Raw genomic sequence first — 23,249 nt, 5'->3', positions numbered from 1 at the left:
ACACAGAGATTCTAGCCTACTCAGCTGTGGATTACTAAAAGGATGTCTACTCAGGTGTGAATTCAGAATGGGCTGTCCTTTGGAAAATGTCTACTGTGATTGGTAGATGGAAGAACTTAGGGGAGGTGACGTAGGAGAAAACCCCCTATGTAAGAAAAGGACAGTCTGTTGAAGAGGGAGTCTCTTAAAAAACAGTCTCTAAGGAGGCTGTTAGAAGGAGAGTGCTCTAAGCAGGAGGCTCTGAAAAAACAGTCTCGAAGGAGCCTCTTGGGAGAGGCTCTTGAGGACAGTCACAAGAATCCCTCTCTGGAGAAGGATGGCTGGCTGAACTGGTGTCTATATTCTTGCTTGGACAGATCTTGTGGTGATTGATTAAGGACTGACTGATCTCTCTCTAAAGACTCAGGTCTAGGCCATGTTGGCTTAAGGCCCTTCATACTCATTCCTTCTCTCTCTCTCTCTCTCTCTCTCTCTCTCTCTCTCTCTCTCTCTCTCTCTCTCTCTCTCTCTCTCTCTCTCTCTCTCTCTCTCTCTTTAATTCTTCATTGTATTATTAATTAAACTCTCTATAAAACCCAGCTGACTTGGGTATATTTGAATAATCGGGAATATTTCCCTGGCGACCACCTCATATCTGATTTTAAAACAAGACACTGTAGTGAAAACATATTTCTTGTGGCCACAATTTACTCACCCACTCTTATATCTATCACAATTTAAGTCTTCCACTATTTTAATCACTACGGTTTAAGACCTCAACCATTTTAATTATTACAATTTATGGCTCCCACTATTTTAACTGTTACAGAAGGCTGGAGAAGCAATCATGATATCTGACAGAACCAAAGCAAAAATAAACCTGATTAAAAGGGATAGGGAAGGTAAATACATCCTGATAAAAGGGAGTATAGATGAGGAAATTTCACTAATCAACATGTATGCACCAAATGGTATAGCACCCAAATTTCTAATGGAGAAACTACTAGAATTGAAGGAGGAAATAGATAATAAAACCATACTAGTGGGAGATCTGAACCAACCACTATGAAATTTAGAAAATAAAATCAAAAAATAAAAATGAGGTAAAAGAGGTGAGTGAAATCTTGGAAAAATTAGAGTTAATAGATAGATGGAGAAAAATAAATACGGATAAGAAGGACCTTTTCAGCAGCACATGGCACATTCACAAAGATTGACCATACACTAGGTCATAAAAACATGGCATACAAATGCAGAAAAGCAGAATTAATTAATGCAACCGTTTCAATGAAAATAATGATCAGTAAGGGTACATGGAGAGCAAAATAATCAATTGGAAATTAAATAATATGATGCTCCAAAATCAGTTAGAGAACAAATCATAGGAACAATAATTTCTTTCTTTTTTTTTTAAACATTGTTTTATTTGGTCATTTCCAAACATCATTCATTGGAAACAAAGATCATTTTCTTTTCCTTCCTCCGCTCCCCCCCCCCGCCCTCTCATAGCCGACATGCGATTTCACTGGGTATCACATGTGTTCTTGATTCGAACCCATTTCCATGTTGTTGGCATCTGCATTAGTGTTCATTTAGAGTCTCTCCTCAGTCATATCCCCTCCACCCCTGCAGTCAAGCACTTGCTTTTCATCGGTGTTTTTACTCCCACAGTTTATCCTCTGTTTGTGGATAGTATTTTTTAGATCCCTGCAGATTGTTCAGGGGCACTGCATTGACACCATTGGAGAAGTCCATTATGTTCGATTGTACCACAGTGTAGCAGTCTCTGTGTACAATGTTTTCCTGTATTGCTCTTTTCACTCTGCATCACTACCTGGAGGTTGTTCCAGTCTCCGTGGAATTCCTTCACTTTATTATTCCTTTGAGCACAATAGTATTCCATCACCAACATAGACCACAATTTGTTCAGCCATTCTCCAACTGAAGGGCATCCCCTCATTTTCCAATTTTTGGCCACCACAAAGAGTGCAGCTATGAATATTCTTGTACATGTCTTTTTCCTTATTATCTCTTTGGGGTACAAGCCCAGTAGTGCTATGGCTGGATCAAAGGGCAGACAGTCTTTTATCGCCCTTTGGGCATAGTTCCAAATTGTCCTCCATAATGGTTGGATCAATTCACAACTCCACCAGCAATGAATTAATGTCCCTACTTTGTCATATCCCCTCCAGCATTCATTACTTTCCTTTGCTGTCATGTTAGCCAATCTGCTAGGTGTGAGGTGATACCTCAGAGTTGTTTTGATTTGCATCTCTCTGATTATAAGAGATGTAGAACACTTTTTCATGTGCTTATTAATAGTTTTGATTTCTTTGGCTGAGAACTGCCTGTTCATGTCCCTTGCCCATTTATCAATTGGAGAATGGCTTGATTTTTTTGTACAATTGATTTAGGTCTTTGTAAATTTGAGTAATTAAGCCTTTGTCAGAGGTTTTTATGAAGATCGTTTCCCAATTTGTTGCTTCCGTTCTGATTTTAGTTACATTGGTTTTGTTTGTACAGAAACTTTTTAATTTGATGTAATCAAAGTTGTTTATTTTACATTTTGTAACTCTTTCTAAGTCTTGCTTGGTTTTAAAATCTTTCCCTTCCCAAAGGTCTGACATGTATACTATTCTGTGTTCACCTAATTTACTTATAGTTTCCTTCTTTATGTTCAAGTCATTCACCCATTCTGAGTTTATCTTGGTGTAGGGTGTGAGGTGTTGATCCAAACCTAATCTCTCCCACACTGTCTTCCAGTTTTCCCAGCAGTTTTTGTCAAATAGTGGATTTTTGTCCCAAAAGCTGGGGTCTTTGGGTTTGTCATAGACTGTCTTGCTGAGGTCACTTAACCCAAGTCTATTCCACTGATCCTCCTTTCTGTCTCTTAGCCAGTCCCAAAATGTTTTGATGACCACTGCTTTATAATATAGTTTGAGATCTGAGACTGCAAGTCTTCCTTCCTTTGCATTTTTTTCATGATTTCCCTGGATATCCTTGATCTTTTGTTCTTCCAAATGGACTGAGTTATGGTTTTTTCTAATTCTGTAAAGAAGTTTTTTGTTAGTTCAATGGGTATGGCACTAAATAAGTAAATTAATTTGGGTAGGATGGTCATTTTTATTATGTTAGCTCATCCCACCCATGAGTAATCAATGTTTTTCCAGTTTTTTAGATCTAGTTTTAACTGTGTGGTAAGTGTTTTGTAGTTGTGTTCATATAGTTCCTGTGTTTGTCTCAGCAGATAGATTCCTAGATATTTTATATTGTCTAGGGTGATTTTAAATGGTATTCCTCTTTCTAATTCTTGCTGCTGAAATGGGTTAGAGATATATAGAAATGCTGATGACTTATGCGGGTTTATTTTGTATCCTGCAACTTTGCTAAAGTTGTTGATTATTTCAAGTAACTTTTTGTTTGATTCTCTAGGATTCCTTAGGGAAACCATCATATCATCTGTAAAGAGTGATACTTTGGTCTCCTCATTGCCAATTTTAATACCTTCAATTTCTTTTTCTTCTCTAATTGCTACTGATAGTGTGAACAATAATTTCATTGAAGACAATGACAATGGTGAGACATCCTTTCCAACCTTATAGGACACAGCCAAAGCAGTACTCAGAGGAATATTCATATCCCTGAGTGTATCTATTAACAAATTAGGGAGGGCAGAGATCAATGAATTGGACATGCAAATCAAAAAACTTGAAAGTGAAAAAATTAAAAAACCCCAGAAGAAACCAAATTAGAAATCCTGAAAATTAAGGGAGAAATTAATAAAATTGAAAGTGATAGAACTATTGAACTAATAAATAAGACAAGAAGCTGGTACTTTGAAAAAACAAACAAAATAGACAAAGTACTGTGCAATCTAATTTTAAAAAGGGAGAGAAGAAAAGCAAATTGACAGTATCATAGATGAAAAGGGGGACCTTACCTCCAATGAAGAGGAAATTAAGGCAATCATTAAAAACTTCTTTCCCCAATTATATGGCAATAAATATGCCAATCTAGGCAATATGGACGAATACTTACAAAAATACAAATTGCCTAGACTAACAGAAGAAGAATTAGAATTCTTAAATAATCCCATATGAGAAAAAGAAATCCAACAGGCAATCAAAGAACTCCCTAAAGAGAAAATCCCCAGGGCCAGATGGATTCACAAGTTAATCCTATCAAACATTCAAAGAACAGCTAATCCCAATACTATACAAACTATTTGACATAATAAGCAAAGAGGGAGTTCTACCAAATTCCTTTCATGACACAAACATGGTACTGATTCCAAAGCCAGGCAGGTCAAAAACATCTCCCTAATGAACATAGATGCAAAAATCTTAAACAGGATACTAGCAAAAAGACTTCAGCAAGTGATCCGGGGGGTCATTCCCTATGATCAAGTAGAATTTATACCAGGAATGCAGGGCTGGTTCAATATTAGGAAAACCATCCACATAATTGACAACAAGCAAACCAAGAAAAATCACATGATTATCTCAATAGATGCAGAAAAAGCCTTTCATAAAATACAACACCCCTTCATATTAAAAACACTAAAAAGCATAAGAATAGAAGGGTCGTTCCTAAAAATAGTAAACAGTATATATCTAAAACCATCAGCTAACATCATCTGCAATGGGGATAAACTAGATGCATTCCCAATAAGATCAGGAGTGAAACAGGGATGCCCATTATCATCCATTATTTAACATTGTACTAGAAACACTAGCAGTAGCAATTAGAGAAGAAAAAGAAATTGAAGGCATTAAAATAGGCAATGAGGAGACCAAGTTATCACTCTTAAAAGATGATATGGTGGTCTACTTAAAGATCCTAGAGAAGCAACCAAAAAGCTAGTCGAAATATTAAACAACTTTAGCAAAATTGCAGGATACAAAATAATCCCACATAAATCATCAGCATTTCTATGTATCTCCAACACATCTCAGCAGCAGGAATTAGAAAGAGAAATTCCATTCAAAATCACCCTAAACAATATAAAATACATAGGAATCTACCTGCTGAGACAAACACAGGAACTATATGAACACAACTACAAAGCACTTTTCACACAATTAAAACTAGATCTGAGCAATTGGAAAAACATCATCTGCTCATGGGTAGGATGAGCTAACATAATAAAAATGACCATCCTACCCAAACTTATCTATCTATTTAGTGCCATACCCATTGAACTTCCAAAATTTTTTTTTACCAAATTAGAAAAAACCATAACAAAGTTCATTTGGAAGAACAAAAGATCAAGGATATCCAGGGAAGTCATGAAAAAAAAACAAAGGAAGGTCGCCTTGCAGTCCCAGATCTCAAACTATATTATAAAGCAGTGGTCATCAAAACATTTTGGGACTGGCTAAGAGACAGAAAGGAGGATCAGTGGAATAGACTTGGGTTAAGTGACCTCAGCAAGACAGTCTATGACAAACCCAAAGACCCCAGCTTTTGGGACAAAAATCCACTATTTGACAAAAACTGCTGGGAAAACTGGAAGACAGTGTGGGAGAGATTAGGTTTGGATCAACACCTCTCACCCTACACCAAGATGAACTCAGAATGGGTGAATGACTTGAACATAAAGAAGGAAACTATAAGTAAACTAGGTGAACACAGAATAGTATACATATCGGACCTGTGGGAAAGGAAAGACTTTAAAACCAAGCAAGACATAGAAAGAGTCACAAAATGTAAAATAAACAACTTTGATTACATCAAATTAAAAAGTTTCTGTATAAACAAAACCAATGTAACTAAAATCAGAACGGAAGCAACAAATTGGGAAATGATCTTCATAAAAACCTCTGACAAAGGTTTAATTACTCAAATTTACAAAGAGCTAAATCAATTGTACAAAAAATCAAGCCATTCTCCAATTGATAAATGGGCAAGGGACATGAACAGGCAGTTCTCAGCCAAAGAAATCAAAACTATTAATAAGCACATGAAAAAGTGTTCTAAATCTCTTATAATCAGAGAGATGCAAATCAAAACAACTCTGAGGTATCACCTCACAGCTAGCAGATTGGCTAACATGACAGCAAAGGAAAGTAATGAATGTTGGAGGGGATGTGGCAAAGTTGGGACATTAATTCATTGCTGGTGGAGTTGTGAATTGATCCAACCATTCTGGAGCGCAATTTGGAACTATGCCCAAAGGGCGATAAAAGACTGTCTGCCCTTTGATCCAGCCATAGCCTGTTGGTTTTGTACCCCAAAGAGATAATAAGGAAAAAGACATGTATAAGAATATTCATAGCTGCGCTCTTTGTGGTGGCCAAAAATTGGAAAATGAGGGGATGCCTTTCAGTTGGGGAATGGCTGAACCAATTATGGTCTATGTTGGTGATGGAGTACTATTGTGCTCAAAGGAATAATAAAGTGGAAGAATTCCATGGAGACTGGAACAACCTCCAGGAAGTGATGCAGAGTGAAAGGCGCAGAGCCAGGAGAACATTGTACACAGAGACTGCTACACTGTGGTACAATCGAACGTAATGGACTTCTCCATTAGTGTCAATGCAATGTCCCTGAACAATCCACAGGGATCATGGAGAAAAAAACACTACCCTCAAGCAGAGGACAAACGGTGGGAGTAAAAACACCGGGGAAAGGTAACAGCTTGAGTACAGGGGTGGAAGTGATATGATTGAGGAAAGACTCTAAATGAAAACCTTAATGAAAATAACAACAACATGGAAAAAAGTTCAGACTGAGGATACATGTGATACTGAGAGGAAGCATGTATCACCATTGGGAGGGTTTGGGGGGAGTGGGGGGGAACGAAAATGATCTTTGTTTCTAGTGAATAATGTTTGAAAATGACCAAATAATATAATGTTCAAAAGTGGAATGAATGAATGAATGAATGAATGAATGAATGAATAAATAAATGAGAGTTTAAAATTCAGAGTAAATGACAGGTTAAACCCCCTTCAGTTCAGTTCATTATATCCCAAAGTTCACCCTGGATCTTTTGATGTACAAAATTTATAGGATAAGCAAAAGCAGTACTTGGAAAAAATTATATCCCTGGTGATCATATTAACAAAAAAGAGAAAGGGGAGATTAATGAATTGGGATCTTTTGATGTACTATGTGGTTTCTGTAGGCATCCTCATGACACCTTCTCCAAAAAGATAAACTTTCCTGATTCAGGATGTTGGTGATTTTATTTTCCTAAAATTGCTTTAAAAGATCTTAAACTTTGGATATTAGGATAATTATACAAATATTATTAAGATAATCTATAGTGAAAGATTTTATAACTGATTAAAACAACAAATCCACCGTAATTCCAAGGAATCTGTGAAGAAAAATGTTATCTATCTCTATGGAGAGAAGTAATGGACTCAGAAAAAAAAAGATTTGAACATTTATTTTCTTTTTTTCTGTTATATAGGTCTCATGTGGAAATTTGTTTTGTATGACTATATTTGTAATAAATAATAAAGTCCTACATAATCTATGTGATACCATTAAAGATATAACATACATGTTCATGAATCTTGGCAATATGGGGCAATAAGAACAAAGAGGAATATGTGAATCTCAAAACTGCTCAGACTGTACCTTAGAAGATTTGGTTAAGTTTTTCCCCTATTTTAACAATGGAGGTACTTGATCAGGAATGTATTGAGAACTTTTAAAAATTTCTCCACCCTACTCAGACAATGCCTTAAGGGAAGATAAAGTTGCAAATTCCTGATTGAACAGTGAAAAGTCCCTAACTCATACTCATAGTAAAGCTAGAACCTTAAGCTAGGTCTATTTTTAGATCTAATACAAAAAGGTGCTAAGTACCTAGAAAGGTTAAATTAATCTCTAAAAGGTCAAGCAATTTATAAAGGCAAGCTTAATAAAAGAGGTGTGAAGTACTCAGAGGATTTTATCTAACCAGAGAAGGTGAGAACAAAAGAAGATGAGAGGTTACATGAGAGAAAATTTCTTTAAAAGGAAGGGACTTATTGAATTGGAGGTAGTTTTTTTGAATTGGAAGTTAGTTGGAGTTGGAGTTTGGAGGTTTGGAGCTTGCTTGAAGATGGTCTTGTGAGTGATAAAGACTGACTCGCTCTCCCTTAGGCTCAGGCTTAGGCCTTCTCTCTCTCTCTCTCTCTCTCTCTCTCTCTCTCTCTCTCTCTCTCTCTCTCTCTCTCTCTCTCTCTCCCTCCTTCCCTTAATTCCTTCATTTATATTAATTAAAATATCCATAAATCCCAACTGACTTGGGTATTTTTAATATTTGGGAATTTCCCATGGTGACCACTTATTTTTGATTTTAAGTCAAGACACTGAAAACTATCCTTTACAGTTTGGCCAAAACCTTTACAGAGTTTGGCATTTACAGTTTTTAACATTCACAGTCTTGGCAACCACATTTTCATTGGTTACAAATAGAAGTAAGTTTTGAATCTCTTGGGGATTATAAATCTTATATTCTTAGATATAAAAACTGAACCCATTGTGAAACACTCACTGATATGATAACAGTCATTCTTGACTGATTTTATGGCAAAAGTCAAGTGATATTTGAAGCTTAAATCTGTGCATAAAGATTAAACATTTATAAGTTCCAGCTTCTTTAGTTTTACTTTTCATTTTCTTTTGCTTCCTTTCAGTTCTATCCTTCTGCATTATAACAACACTAATATTATTATCTGATATTTACATAGCTCCTACTTTGTACCAGGTACTGTGCTAAGTGCTTTACAGTTTTCTCATTTGATACTCATAACAACCCTGGGAAGTAGTTTCTATTACGATCCCTATTTTACAGATGAGGAAGTTGCGGCAAACAGTATAGTTGATTTGCCCAAGGTCATCTATCTAATAAGCATCTGAGGCTAGATTTGAATTCAAGTTTTCCTGATTCTAGGACTGTTATTTTATCCACTGCATCACCTAGTTGAACTGTCAATACAAGCTCCTTTATTTCAATGAAGAGTTCATAGCCTATCTTTTCATTTTTGCCTGGACTGCTTCTAAAGCAAACCCTGTTTGCAAAAAATCAGTTCTATATTTCTGTTCATTTTTGCTGTGATGGATTAAAATAATTGGTCCATAGACTACATTAACTATATTAAATAAAATTATTTCAGAATTATAATGAAAAGATTTATCTAGGGGCAGTGAAGTGGCTCAGTGGATTGAGAACCAGGCCTAGAGATGGGACGTCCTGGGTTCAAATATGATCTCAGACACTTCTAGCTGTGTGACCCTGGGCAAGTCACTTAGTTTCCATTGCCTTTTACTTGCTGCTCTTCTGCCTTAGAACAAATATACAGTATTGATTCTAAAATGGAAGGTAAGGGTTAAAAAAAATATATTTCTGTCTCTAACCATATCAAAATAGTATTTATTATAAAAGAGAACCACAACCTTTCCCCCAACTATATAAATGGGGCATTGCTTTTCCTTAGTACATTCATCTTCATCCAGATTTTTTTTTCTTTCAGATATTTCTTTTTTAATCCACCTTTTTTATCGAATGTTTCTAACATATTTTTGTTATTCTCCTTCATAGTTTTATACTACCTCATAATAAACACCTACATATCTCATAATCTAAACTCAATGAGCCCTAGGAACAGCCTCATAGAGGGGGTCCTCTGTACCATTTAAATGAGCCGTAGAAAGCCTGGGAAAATAATGGACTGCTGAAGCATATACCATGTGTTAAAAGAGCTTATTCAGTGCAGTAATTGCTGGACCCATTAAAGTTGAAAGAGGAAGGAGTCGAAAAGGGTTCTTTTAGCTCCTGGCTCTTTGGATAGGTGGTCATATAGAGTTTTTGTATCCCCATTACCCTACTTGAGGTTGTGTTTCATGTGTTTTCTTTATTGCATGTTTTCTTTTTACTTTTATATTTCCAATTCCCTTAGTTAAGAATAGCTTGAAAAAAAAGATAAAGTATTGGAATTAGAACAGATGTTTACATTCTACTCAGGTCTTTATTACCTGGTAGTCAGTTTTCCTTTACTTTTATTTTGCTGATTAGATTATTGAATACTTGTTGAAAATTATCTTTAAAATTTGTTAGAATGTATCTAAGTATATAAACATACGTGAACTATTACATCATATACAAACTATTTAGTCTGCTTACTTTTGAAACATTTTTTCTGTATACTGATAATTAATTAAAAGTTTTAATTTGGTACTGTTTTGGAGAAATGCTTATTTCTTTTCCTGATGCCATTCCATGTAACAATAGTCTCAGGAACAAGAGAGCCTAGGAAACCATTTATAGCATGGGTGAGCTCATTAGTACCCCATCTCTTTTATCACTCAGTCTTTTAACAAAACTCAGGTCCTGGCAGGCTTTGTAGATTGATTGCCCTAAAAGGGCAAATAAATCAGCCCTGTCCTTTCTCTTCCTCAAATATTACATTATCAAGTCAAGTAATCAAGTCAAGTTTTATTACTAAGGCACTGTTGATTTTGATTGATGTTGAAAAAAATCAGTTCCTTATGATAATGAGTTTGAAGTGGGCCCAGTCTGTATTGTCATTACCATTCTTATTTTCTTTTTTTATCTATAAACAATCTTAGAGCACAGAAGAATCCTTTACTATTTTTTAATCTCTTAGTTACTGAAATCAGAACCATTTTATGGTTAGTTTATATTCGGTATATTTCTTTTTGAGAAAAGAGAGTATATATTCCTTTTTTAGAAATCCTTTTTAAATAAGTTCATTTTCAGACCCTTCCAACTCTTTATTCTTCCTTTAAAAACAAAACTGTTGTAACCAATATACATAGTCGAAAAAATTCATTAGTAGAGAGAAATATATTTTTTAAAAAGTTATTACTGTCATACGTAGTTTTACAATTAAGTGTCTATACAACCTGTAATTTGCCATTTTCCGTGTTCTTCTTATCCTACTAAATGTTAAGGTTCACACTTTTAGTTTTCCTATTTAAAAGCAACATCCTATTTGGAAGGACTTGTGCTACTCATTTGTGTTTTGTTGCACAGAACATTGATTTAGGGCAGTGGTGGCAAACCTTTTAGAGTCTACATGCCGTGTTCCCTTTACCAACACAGGGAAGGGAGGAAGCACTCCCATTGGGCTGCTGGGTGAAGGGGTAGATAAAGTAAAAAATGTCCTCATTGAGTATAGAGATGGTGAGGGGTGTGGCCTGAGTGCTCCTCTCCCCTCCAGCTATGCTGCCTGTGAGCCACCCATCTTACCCCCTGTGTGCTTCCATTGGTTGCTGGGCAGAGGGGCGGGGATATGAAAAAATTTCATATGGCATGGTGGAAAGGGGGAGGGGAGCAGCCTTTCCCAAGACCCTCTGCCTTTCTAGAAACGAACTCTGGCAGACGTTGCTGTGACATCTTCATAGAGAGCACTCTGCATGCCATAGGTTCGCCATTGCAGATTTAGGGTTAATCTTCCTGATAACATCTAAATCATGACTCAAAAATGTCATAGAATAATACAACTAGAATGAAACTCAGAAATAATCTAGTATAACTCTCTCATTAACTTATCCAGCAACTTCTTGTTTGGGCCTCCTCTTGATTCCTCTATTCTTCAACAGGTCAAAGTTCAGAGAAAGAGTAAGGTGCAGGTGAAGAAATAGCAGAGAGATTGAAAGTAATAACAAAACAAAACAAAAAAACTCCAGATACACTTAATAAATATTTTAGAGTAATATAATCTCTGGACCAAATTGTAGAAGAAAATAATTTTGTAAAATCTATAACTAAACTCCAGAAAAAGACTGACCCTAAGACTCATTGAATGGAATACTAGATACCATTCAGATGATTTGAGAGAATTTCTTCGCTTCTTACAGAGTTAACTCCATGAAATTCTAATGCTGTAAATCCAATAATGCACACAACCTACTCAGATCTCTGTTTTAGTGTAAAAGGATGAAAAAATTCAATTGTATGATTTTAGCTAAATATATAACTAACATTGCAAGCCCACTCACAAAACTACCTCCCAAAGAAAGACTTGTCCTCTTTTATTCCCCAAATACTCAATTGTGAGTGTGGTAGAGGATGGTGTCCTGTTATCACATTTGATGAGTAGTGATACACATGAAATGAAATCTGATTTGTCATGAGAACTCTACAGAATGTCTACATACTCTGCTTTCCCAGTCAATGTTACAATCTCAGAAAGGAGTCTTGCTCAGGCTGGATTTTATTACAATGGTGTGAATGACAGAGTTAAATGTTTCTGTTGTGCTTAATGCTGGATAACTGAAAACAAGGAGACAATGTGATTGACAAATATAAACAGCTCTATCCTAGCTGTGCCTTTATTCAGAGTCTGATTTCAATTAATCTGGGATCTTCTCAGTCTATATTTTCTTCTTCAGTGAATAATGCCACATGTTCATTATCTTTCAGTTCAGAACAGAGTGGAATGGATATTTCAGTAGTTCTTATTCCAGTTTTCCACTGGAGCCAGTGACTTCCAGAGGAGTTGAGAACTTGTCACCTTTGAACACCAGCCCCTACAGTTATTCTGAGAGTACTGAAGATGCCGGAATTCTTACTTACCAGGCATGGCCATTGACATTTCTGTCACCATTAGATCTGGCAAGAGTTGGCTTTTATTATATAGGACCTGGAGACATGGTAGCTTTCTTTGCCTGTGGTGGGAAACTGAGTAACTGGGAACCAAAAGATGATGCCATGTCATAGCATGAAAGACATTTTCCTTACTGTCCTTTCCTGGAGAGTCAAATCCAAGAAACATCAAGGTTCAGTGTTTCTAATCTGAGCATGCAAACCCATGTAGCCTATGTGAAAACCTTTGTGACCTGGCCACCTCAAATTCCAGTTCATCCAGAGCAGGTTGCAAGTGCTGGCTTTTATTATGTGGGTCGAAATGATGATGTGAAGTGCTTTTGCTGTGATGGCAAACTTAGATATTGGGAATCCGGAGATGATCCTTGAGTGGAGCATGCCAAATGGTTCTCAAGGTGTGAGTATTTGATACAAATGAAAGGTCAAGAGTTTGTTGATCAAGTTCAAGCTAGGTACCCTCATCTCCTTGAAGAGTTATTGTCAACTTCAGATATGCCAGGAGATGAAAATGCTGATCTACCAATTATTCATTTTGGACCTGGAGAAAATAATTCAGAAGATACAGTCATGATGAACACTCCAATGATTAAAGCTGCTTTGGAAATGGGCTTCAGTAGAAGTCTAGTAAAACAAATTATTCAGAGTAAAATCTTAACAACTGGTGAAAATTACAAAACAGTCAATGAGGTTATATCGGATCTCCTCAATGCAGAAGATGAAAAAAGGAAAGAGGAATAAAGAGACAAACTGAAGAAATGGCATCAGATGACCTGACATTAATTTGGAAGAATAGAATGGCTCTGTTTCAGCATTTGACCTGTGTACTTCATATCCTGGATAGTCTCTTAACATCTGGTGTGATTAATGATCAGGAACGTGATGTTATTAAACAAAAACACAGATGTCTCTACAAGCAAGAGAACTGAGTGTTACCATTTTAGTCAAAGGAAATGCTGCAGCCAGTGTATTTAAAAACCGTCTCAGAGAAATTGGGTCTGTGTTATACAATAATTTATTTGGTCTTCCTATGGAAGAACAACTTAGGAGATTACAAGAAGAAAGAACATGTAAAGTTTGTATGAACAAAGAGGTTTCTATTGTATTTATTCCTTGTGGTCATCTAGTAATATGCAAAGAATGTGCTCCTTCTCCAAGAAAATGCCCTATTTGCAGGTTCAGTACATACATTTCCTTCATGAAAAAAATCTATACACCCAAATTTGTATTGAAAAGACTTCAAAATGCTCAGTCTTAAGTCACTGGAGTCTTTTGGAAGAAAGAAAAGTTGTTTTAAGGCTTTTTAGGTAGCAAATCAATGTACAATTCTGCCTTGGTAATTAGTTTCTTGGTTTCTTATAGTACATGATGTCATGCATATACTATTGTTATAATTCCTTGAAAGTTTATGTATATGTATGCATGTTTATGTGTTGGAAGAGCTGGATGTGATGCTATGTGCTTGAAAACATAAGGATAGAGTGTAGATATACTGCTATTATGCAGCATTTGGGGTTTTTAAATTTGGTTATCTTGCTAAAAACTTTGAATCCTATGTAAGTGTAGTCTTGAACAGGTGTGGGAAACAGGAGCCCCCAAATTTGTCATAACTATGGTGCCACTTTTTTGGGTGTTTTTTTACAGTTTTGTTGTAAAATAGAGACTAGTTGAGGTAAAAAGTTTCCCTAATATGAGGAACAGATTGACAGTATAATATTTAAAAGAGAGAGACTTGATGTTTTGACCCAGTTGAATTTTTATATACACATATATATCTGGTGTGATGTTTCTTTAAAGAGATCCCAAATGACATCTCATTTAGAATATCTGGGTTTAGGACAGATAAGATTTAAAAGTAGCTTTTTTGCATTATAATAATGTGACTTAAAAAGAATTTCTTTAGTGATCTATAGTGTATTTAAAAGGTGATTCTGTTTCAGGAGCTTAGTTTTTGTATGTCAGATACACTTGTATTCGTTATAAAAAACTGAATAATGCTGATGTGGTAGGATTCTACCATGTTCTTTATAAGCTAAATTATATTTGTTTTGTAAAACTTAAGTAATGTCTCTTTTTGTAATGGATATCTACTGTAATTGTTTTTCTCTCTCTACCTTGTTGTTAATAGTTTTAATAAATGTTTGCATATTATGCCACCTAGTGTGAAGATATACAACTATCTTTGTCATTTTTGTGTTTCTTGCAGTGCCTTGCACATTGTAGTTACTTAAATATTTGTTAATTAGATGAAAGATAAATGCTATGAGTCAGTGAGTTTTGTGCTTTGATAGTGTCCTCTCAGAGTTGTCAATGTAGAAGCCTTTTTATGTGCCTGGTTCTCTGGTAGCTTTTTTTTATAACTAGTTTTATAACTAGTAAGGAAATTACAATAAAATATATTACTATCCTTAAAACCTTAACAAAAAAATAAAGAGTTGGAGAAGAGTCAACTGATGGTAAAGCTGTAAGACCAAGTGAGACTCTCGAAAACAGCTGCCCAGGAAAACAGGAGACAGAATAATATATAATTTATCTGGCTCCCAAAAGAGCACAAGGAGAAAAAACAACAACCTGAATGCCATTTTTTTTTAAATGATAAAAATAAAACAACCCAGATTACTTGAATGAAATGAGTAAATGTAAATAAATTCTTCAGGTCACCACTAAAAAGACAGCATGAGGTATATAATATGTTCTAAGTGTCAGAATTTCCAATGTAGAGAAAACTATTGTAATCAGCCAGGAAGAAAAAGGTCATGTACCAACCCCAGGCAGTCTCCTTAAGGATTATCCACCAGCTATGAGAAAATAAAATGTTAAATTGCAATATTTTATATTGGCAGGAAAGGAAAAATGATTTATACCTAAGAATAAATTATCATGCAAAATTGAGCATAATCACTGAGGAAATGGGCTTGTATCAGAACAGTGATCTCCAAGTATTCTAGTGCAAAGACCAGAGCCGGTCAAATGTTAAAATGCAAACATAGTAGATGAGATATTTGAGAAAAAAATTTTTAAGGTTTGAATAATTCAAAAATCTCGATGTACTCGGCTTTTGTCATTTAATAAATAGTACTTTTAAGAAGTACATTTTAAAATAAAGCATTTTCAAATTTTATAAATCATACAGAAGTTATTTTCCTGAATATATCATAACAATAAAAATGATAATCAAAAAGTATGAACAAAAGATTCAGGTTCTTCTTAAGATCATAGATATAGACATAAGACTTCATAAAATAATGGATTTAGGCCTGAAAGGGCCTTTAGATTGAGAATAAAAATATAATCTTTAATAATGAGAGTGTAAAAGGACAAATCAACACTAACAAATAATTATGCTTCAGTTAAAAGGAGTTATCTTCATAAAGGAACTGTGTTTTTAATCTTCTTTCATAAATAATTGGTAACATATGTTATCTGTGAAAATAGTGAATCCACAGATCGAAATAGAAATGAAACATCTCTTTACTTCAGAGCATCTTTTAGACCAAGAGTTCTTAACCTTTCTTATAACATGGGTCCCTCTGGCACTCTCGTAAAATATATGGATTCCTTCTCAAAAATGTATTTTTAGTTGCATAAAATACATAGCATTACAAAGAAAAAACAAGAATATTAAATACATTTTATCTATCTTTGTAAGCAAGTTGACAGACCCCAGCTTAATAACACTTATTCTTTTTAAAGAATTAAATGTTATATTTACATATTACATTACATATGCTACTACTGTAATATAGTATAATATATTGCTTATATTTTTGTTATATTATTTTTAATATATTAATTTAATGTATTTTTTTTAGTCAGCAAAAACTCACTGCCTGTCTGTCTCTCACCAAAAACTCCCTGCCTCTAGTTCTAAAGGAATGAAAAACAAAACACCTGTTACAAAGACTTATTATCAAGCAAAACAGATTTCACCATTGGTGTCTGTTAATGTTCTCTCCCAAAAAAGGCTAATCAAATAGTCTAATTCAGCACCTTAAGTGGGGTTGAGTAGCACATTTCATCATGAGTCCTCTAGAATTGTGGTGTTAGTCATTACACTGATCCAAAATCCTAGTTCTTTAGAAGTTGTCTCACTTTACTATATTGTTGGCTTTTTATAAAATGTTGTTCTGGTACTATTCATTTTACTTTACATTAATTTATGCAAAGGCTTCCAAATTTTCCTGAAGCTTTTTTATCATTTCTTAGCATTTTATCAACATTTATCTATCAATAATTGTATTCTATCACATTTATTTACTATGACTTATTTAGCCATTCCCTAATTAATGAGCACTCTCTCAGATTCTCATTCTTTATTATCTCAAAAGGAGTTAGAGATATTTTTGTACATCCTTAGAATTGGTTTTGCTTAGGGAGAATCCCTCCCTTAATCTATGTTCCTGTTTTAACAACTTAAAAAAAAGAAATTCAACCATCTGGTGCTAACTAAGTGGAATAGATTAGTTACTCAAAACCTAGTAACAAATGACAATAGTAACAGTGTTTGATAAAACAAAAGATTCAAGTTTTGGGGACAAAAACTCACTATTTGACTAAAGCTTTTGGTAAAATTGGAAAATGCATGGCAAAGACCAGGAATAGACCTACTTCTTACACCCTATACCAAGATACAGTCAACATGTTAAGTATATGATCTAAACATAATGGGTGATACTCTAAGCAGATAAGGGGGGGGGGGGGGGCGGCATAGAATAGTTGACTTGTCAGATTTATTGTTAAGGGAAGAATTTAGGACCAAACAAGGCATCAAAAGTATTTTAAAATGTGAAATGGATAATTTTGATTATATTGTCTTAAAAAGGATTTGTACAAACAAAACAAATCCAAACAAGATTAGAAGGAAAGCAGAAAGCTGGGGGGGGGGGGGGGGGGGACTATAGCAAGTATCTAATAAAGGTCTCATTTCTCAAATATATAGAGAACTAAGTCAAATTTATGAAAATAAACCATTTTCCAGTTGATAAATGTTCAAAGAATATGAACAAGCAGTTTTCAGATAAAGAAGTCAAAGCCATTTATAGTCAGATAAAAAATACTTTGTCTTTCTTAAAAAATGCTCATTATAAAGCAACTCTAAATTACCACCTCACAACTATTAGATTGTCTGATATGACAGGAAAATAATAAATTTTGGAGGGGATGAAGGAAATTTGGAACACTGATACACTGTTGTCCATCAATTTGGAAGTGGCCAAATAAGTTGTGGTATATGATTGTGATAAAATACTATTGTGGTGTGAGAAATGTCCCTCGGGATGATTTCAGGAAAATCAAGAAACAGATACATGACTGATGTGAAGTGACGTGAACAGAACCAGAACATTCTATACAGTGACAGCAATATTTCAACATAATTCTTTTCCTTTATAATCCTTAGTTTATTCATAAAGGGTCTTACTTATTGCTCTTTCTATCTCTTGCTGTTAGACTTTGTTGGTAATATATAGAAATGCTGATGATTTATGTGGGTTTATTTTGTAATCTGCAACTTTGCTAAAGTTATCAACTATTTCAATGAGTTTTTTAGCTGATTCTCTAAGTATACCATCATATCATTTGCAAAGAGTGATAGTTTAGTTTCCTCTTCACCTACTTTAATTACTTCAATTTCTTTTTCTCCTCTTATTGCTAAAGGTAGCATTTCTAGTGCAAAATTAAATAGTTGTGATAATAAGCATTCTTGCTTTACCCCTGATCCTCTTCATAAGGCTTCTGAGTTTATTCTCATTAAAGATGATACTTGCTGATGATTTTTAAATAGATATCACTTATCATTTTTAAAGAAAGGTCCATTTATTCTTGGACTCTCTAATGTTTTTAATAGGAATAGGTGAGTTTTGTCAAAGGCCTTTTCTGTATCTATTGAGATAATCATGTGATTTGTTAGTGTTTTTTAAAAATATAGTCAATTATTCTGATAGAGGATGGTAATACATGGTTTGTGTAAAGATTAAAATTAATATACAATAACTATTGTATTTTATAAAGTTTTATTAATAATAACTAAAGTAAAAGAACTAACTGAACCCAGCCCGGACACGAGAGAAAAGAAAAAAGGAGAAAACTTAAATACAATCACATAAACGCAAGGAAGCAGGAAAAGGGAAAAGAATTCTAGGTAATACCGAAAGGAATTTTGGGTAATGTTGTTTTAGGGGTAAAAAAAAAAGTGACATGCGCAGTTGAAAAATAAGCTTACTTTAGTTTCAATAACTATAAGAGGCAGCTTTAAGATTAGACTTAGAATTAAAAATTATTTTAGCCAAATTTATTTCTAATCTTCAAAAATAAGATTGTCGATTATTTAGGAAGCATATGTGATTGCATTACTTGTGAGTCTTCTAGACTGAGAATTCCATTCAGCAATGTAGATCATAACCCAGCTGAGTCTACAAATCTGCCAATTGCACAGTGAGCCAAGTGACTTGCCCAAGGTAACAAAGCTAGTGTCTGAAGCTGGAATATAAGTGAAGTCTTCTTGATTCTGGGCCCAGACTGCCCTTGTCAGTCTCAACTTTCCTCATTTTTTTTTATACTTTGCATCTGCATTGTGCCACCTTATTACTGTTGTTTCTCATTCTTGAATTGTCCAGAGGGAACCAGGTTAGCATTCCCTTGCCTTATGTTTTGACAGGGAAAGAATTTTTGTAGGTGGATGGAAAAAGGACTAAGGAGAAGAAATTTTTTTTGTGGGAAATAACTGTTTTCTTAGGTTGGGAAAAAGGCAGGACAATTGAGATAGAAAATTGGATTATTTCAGTTGTTTCCTCCACAGTTCTATCACCTCAGTAGTTTCCCCTGTAATGGGTGTCATTTTTGAAGCTCATCTGTCCTATTAACTGGGTTAGGCCAGCTGTGAGAAATGTGTTTCTAAGTGGTTCCACATCCAGTGGTTACAGGTGTCCAGACTCCTCCATAAGACAGGAAATTATCTCTTGTTCTGAGTTTTATTGTAGTAAAATATATAGTCCTAGGGGATAGCACTGCTGACTACATGAATCATTTTATAGGGTGGCTTTCCTAATTTCAGTCCTGTGATTTATTTATGCCATATTATAGTCCTAATAGCAGATATGTATCCCAAACATGGTCTACTCTCTAGAAAGAGCTTCTTCTGGGAAACTCTCATAAATCAAGACATAGCAAGGACTACACCAGCCCTTGTTATACCCAAAGAGGTGTCTCTACCCAAGATACTAGGGTCTTAGGTTGTTATATTTGTGATATGGAAATCACATTAAAAGACTGATATATATTAATTAAAGGTCACCAAGGAATTCAGCTATGTAATTCCTAAGTGAAAACTCAAGTCAGCAATCAACCTTTTATGGAGTTTTTAATTACTAACAGGAGGAAGAAAGGTATTAAAGAGAGAGAGAGAAAGAGAGAGAGAGAGAGAGAGAGAGAGAGAGAGAGAGAGAGAGAGAGAGAGAGAGAGAGAGAGAGAGATGGAGAGGGAGAGGAGGGAGGAGAGAATAGGGCTTAAATACCCCCTCTGCTTAGGCTGGGCCAAAGGCCCAAGGCCTTAGATAGCCGAGGCAAAGAAAAGAGGTCAGTCCCTATCACTCACGTAACCAAAATGGAGAAACAGTCTCAGGGCCTCCACTCCAAGCAACCAGCCTCCAACCACCACAATCTCCCTCCACACAGGAAATCCCAGCCTCCTCAGCTCTCCTCTACCTCACTTCCTGTGTCTCCCCTGTGCCAATGGTGGCTCTAGCTTAACCCAGGACCGCCCAGAGGTCTATCCCCTTTGCACATGTCTGTTGAAGGTCATATTCTCAAATAATTAAATCTTGAGCTTTGCTGCAGCCCTTCCTAAATGCTGTTACCTTGAGTAGGGTGGAGATTGTAGTTTCCAAGACCTGATTCTGTCATTCCAAGTATCTCTATTGTTATTGATCAGGAAATAGCCAAATCCCATCCTCTAGTTTTGAAATTCACATATTTGACTACTTTTGCCTAGAAGGTATTCTTGAACTTTTGTGTGCTAAATTTAGCTCTGTAATAACACTTTAATATTGTTATTATCACTCTGCTCAGGGACTCATCTCTGAAGACTAACATGATTTCAGATAAGTTGGCCTAAATTTCACAGTTCCCTTTTCCTAAAACAAATTTATCTCTGTAAATGATTGTATTGGAATGCCAATTAGTGATCTATTCCTTTCTTTTTTTTTTCCTGCCATGCTTTGGGTTGCTGTGCTAAAACATATTTCAAATACCTAAACTCTTAGATTTTGATATAAATTTTCATAGGAATAATTAAGTTACCTATGTCTTTGAAATAATATTTAAGTATTCTGTTTGAAGAATTTACATCCTTAAGTATCTGTGATTTTAAAAATATAATTAGTTTTTCTTCCACTATAGGTAACAATCTCTGTTTTTGCCTGGAGTTCTGGCAGAAAACATTAATTTAGCTATACTAGTCCTTTAATGAAGTACATATAATCTTTTCTACTGTGCTCATACTCATTGCCTTTACACCTTAAATCTGTCAGACCTTCTGTTGTATTAGTAAAGCCTTGTAAATCCCAGGGTCACTTCTGCTTTACAGTAGGCATTAAAGTAGTACTTGCATAGCTGATGCATTGATCACAATCCTGGACAGCATCTCCTGAGTCATTCATTTCCTTGATGTTATGTCTGTGTCAGATTGGAAATCACACCAACAATTACTTAGTTACCTACATAATTCTTTTAAAAGTAAATCAGCCTTCTTTTGCAGTCATCAAGTTGAAATACCTTTGGTGTTTTCCATAACCAGCATATGTAGCACACCTTATCAGTACAACCTAGTATCATATTCCTCCACCCCCTACTGCCTTGGGGAAAATTGTCATAGCAAAAGGGAAGTAGTCCTAAAAGACAAAAGAGAAACATAGAACATACCCAGGAGGATACCTATGACATCTGTGTCCTTAATCTGTTCCTATCTTGTGTCCCTTAGACCCTTGCCCTAATAGTTAATCATCTCTGTTTCATGTGCTTGCATTATATGATGGCTAATGAGCCAGGAAAACCTGAGTTTAAGTCTCATGCTGCTTGTGTGACCCTTAGCAAGTCACTTACCATCTTAATATGATAAACAATTCTCTAAGCCTGTAGCATGAAGAGAAGGTGCCAGTTTACATGGGTAGATGTTTCCTTATTCCAGAGTTTCTTATGCCAGTAAGATTGCAGATTGAGTCCTGGGATTCCTACATATTCGTCACATATGTTGTAGAGGGAAGGCTTGTTCATGTAAATCCTGAAAGAGTAGGTGTATGAAGGCATCATTCCTGCCCTATTTGAAGTTAAATTATATTTCAAGAAGAAATAACAAAAATGCAATTGGTTTAACCTTATTTCTAATGCCCTGACAGGAGTGTTTCATTCATTAGCAATTCAATAATCTTGATTTTTAATTGTGTAGAAATTTTGTAATAAACAAAGAATAATTTTATTTTTTAAACTAATCAATCAGTCAATATTTATTAATTGCTTCTGCATTGCAGGCACCATCCTAAGTGCCAGGGATACACAGTAAGGCAAAAATACTGTTCTGCCCTCATAGAGTGCTCAGACAACTATGCATATACAAGATTTGTGCCCTGTAAATAGCAGGCAACCCAGAGCTTAGAGTCTAGGATTGAACAAGCTGGGAAAATGTCTCACTGAGAAATGATGTGTCTTTAAAGAATTGAATGTGGTATGAGTTCCTGATTGGACATTTTGTAGATCACTGTCACAATTAGCTATAAAGTTATATAAAGGAAGCTAGGAGATAGGGCAAGCAAAGAGAAATTTCCTTCTGTGATTATGAAATTATTCTTTCAGTCCAGAAAGATTTTTTTTAAACTAGTTATCTTTGAAATATTTACTTAAACCCCACAATTCTGCCCTACATAATTTGGATAATAATGATGATAGAAGAGGAGAAAAAAAGACAAGACTTCATTAGGTTGTTTATATAACTGAAATTCTTTCCAGAACTTAAATAAATTATCTATAGGACCTAAACATCCTCAGTAAACATTTTCTGCTATCATTCTAGCCCATTCTTTTGAAGAGCATCCTCCTGCTCCTTTCCTCTGCAAGCCTTTGCTGCCCCCAGATGGCAACTGTTCAGCATTACTTTTTTGTTATGCCTGCGAGTTCTCTCTAGAAGGTTCTCCCTTCTTTTATGAGGAAGGATTATCTCCAATTTAAAGTGAGTTCTCCTCCTCTTCTTCCCTCCTTATGGTTTTCAATACCACTGGAGCTGCAACTAGAGGCACTGTAGGCAGCAGGAGTTAAAATGGGGATTCCAAGAACCTCAGGTGGTCGGCCTATATTGTAGTTGTCATAAGTCAGCTGTTCTGGGGAAGATCTTAGTGTGCCAGGCAGTTTATAAACATTCATTGATTATCTGCTATCTTGTGCTCTCAAGGAGCTCACAGTATAATGAGAGGCAACTTGTAAATACACATTCACATGTACACATGCTTATGTAGGCAGACATGCATGTGTACTTATACATATATGCTACATATACAAATCACACATTGGAAGTAATCTCACAGAGGAAGGCCCTAGGTAAGGGAGATCAGGTAAGGAGGATGTGGTGAGATTTTGACTAAGGCTTGAAGGAAGGAAGGGAACTGAGGAGGCCAGGAAGCAGAGGCAGAAGTGAGGAGAGGAAAAGGAGAATTCCATG

The 23,249-nt window shown here is 35.4% G+C and overlaps 1 protein-coding gene and 1 pseudogene across 10 annotated transcripts in view; both read left to right on the top strand.

Moving 5' to 3' along the window:
- The window catches only part of ERC1 (ELKS/RAB6-interacting/CAST family member 1), a 457,438-nt gene that overhangs the window by 336,297 nt on the left and 97,892 nt on the right, over positions 1–23,249 (top strand). The gene's annotated exons all lie outside the window — the stretch shown is intronic.
- On the top strand, positions 467–17,407 carry LOC130454760 (baculoviral IAP repeat-containing protein 2-like; annotated as a pseudogene).

The sequence above is a fragment of the Monodelphis domestica genome, chromosome 5 (genome assembly GCF_027887165.1).
Source record: "Monodelphis domestica isolate mMonDom1 chromosome 5, mMonDom1.pri, whole genome shotgun sequence".
NCBI classification, from domain to species: Eukaryota; Metazoa; Chordata; class Mammalia; order Didelphimorphia; family Didelphidae; genus Monodelphis; species Monodelphis domestica.
This window is presented reverse-complemented; position numbering and strand designations above follow the sequence as displayed.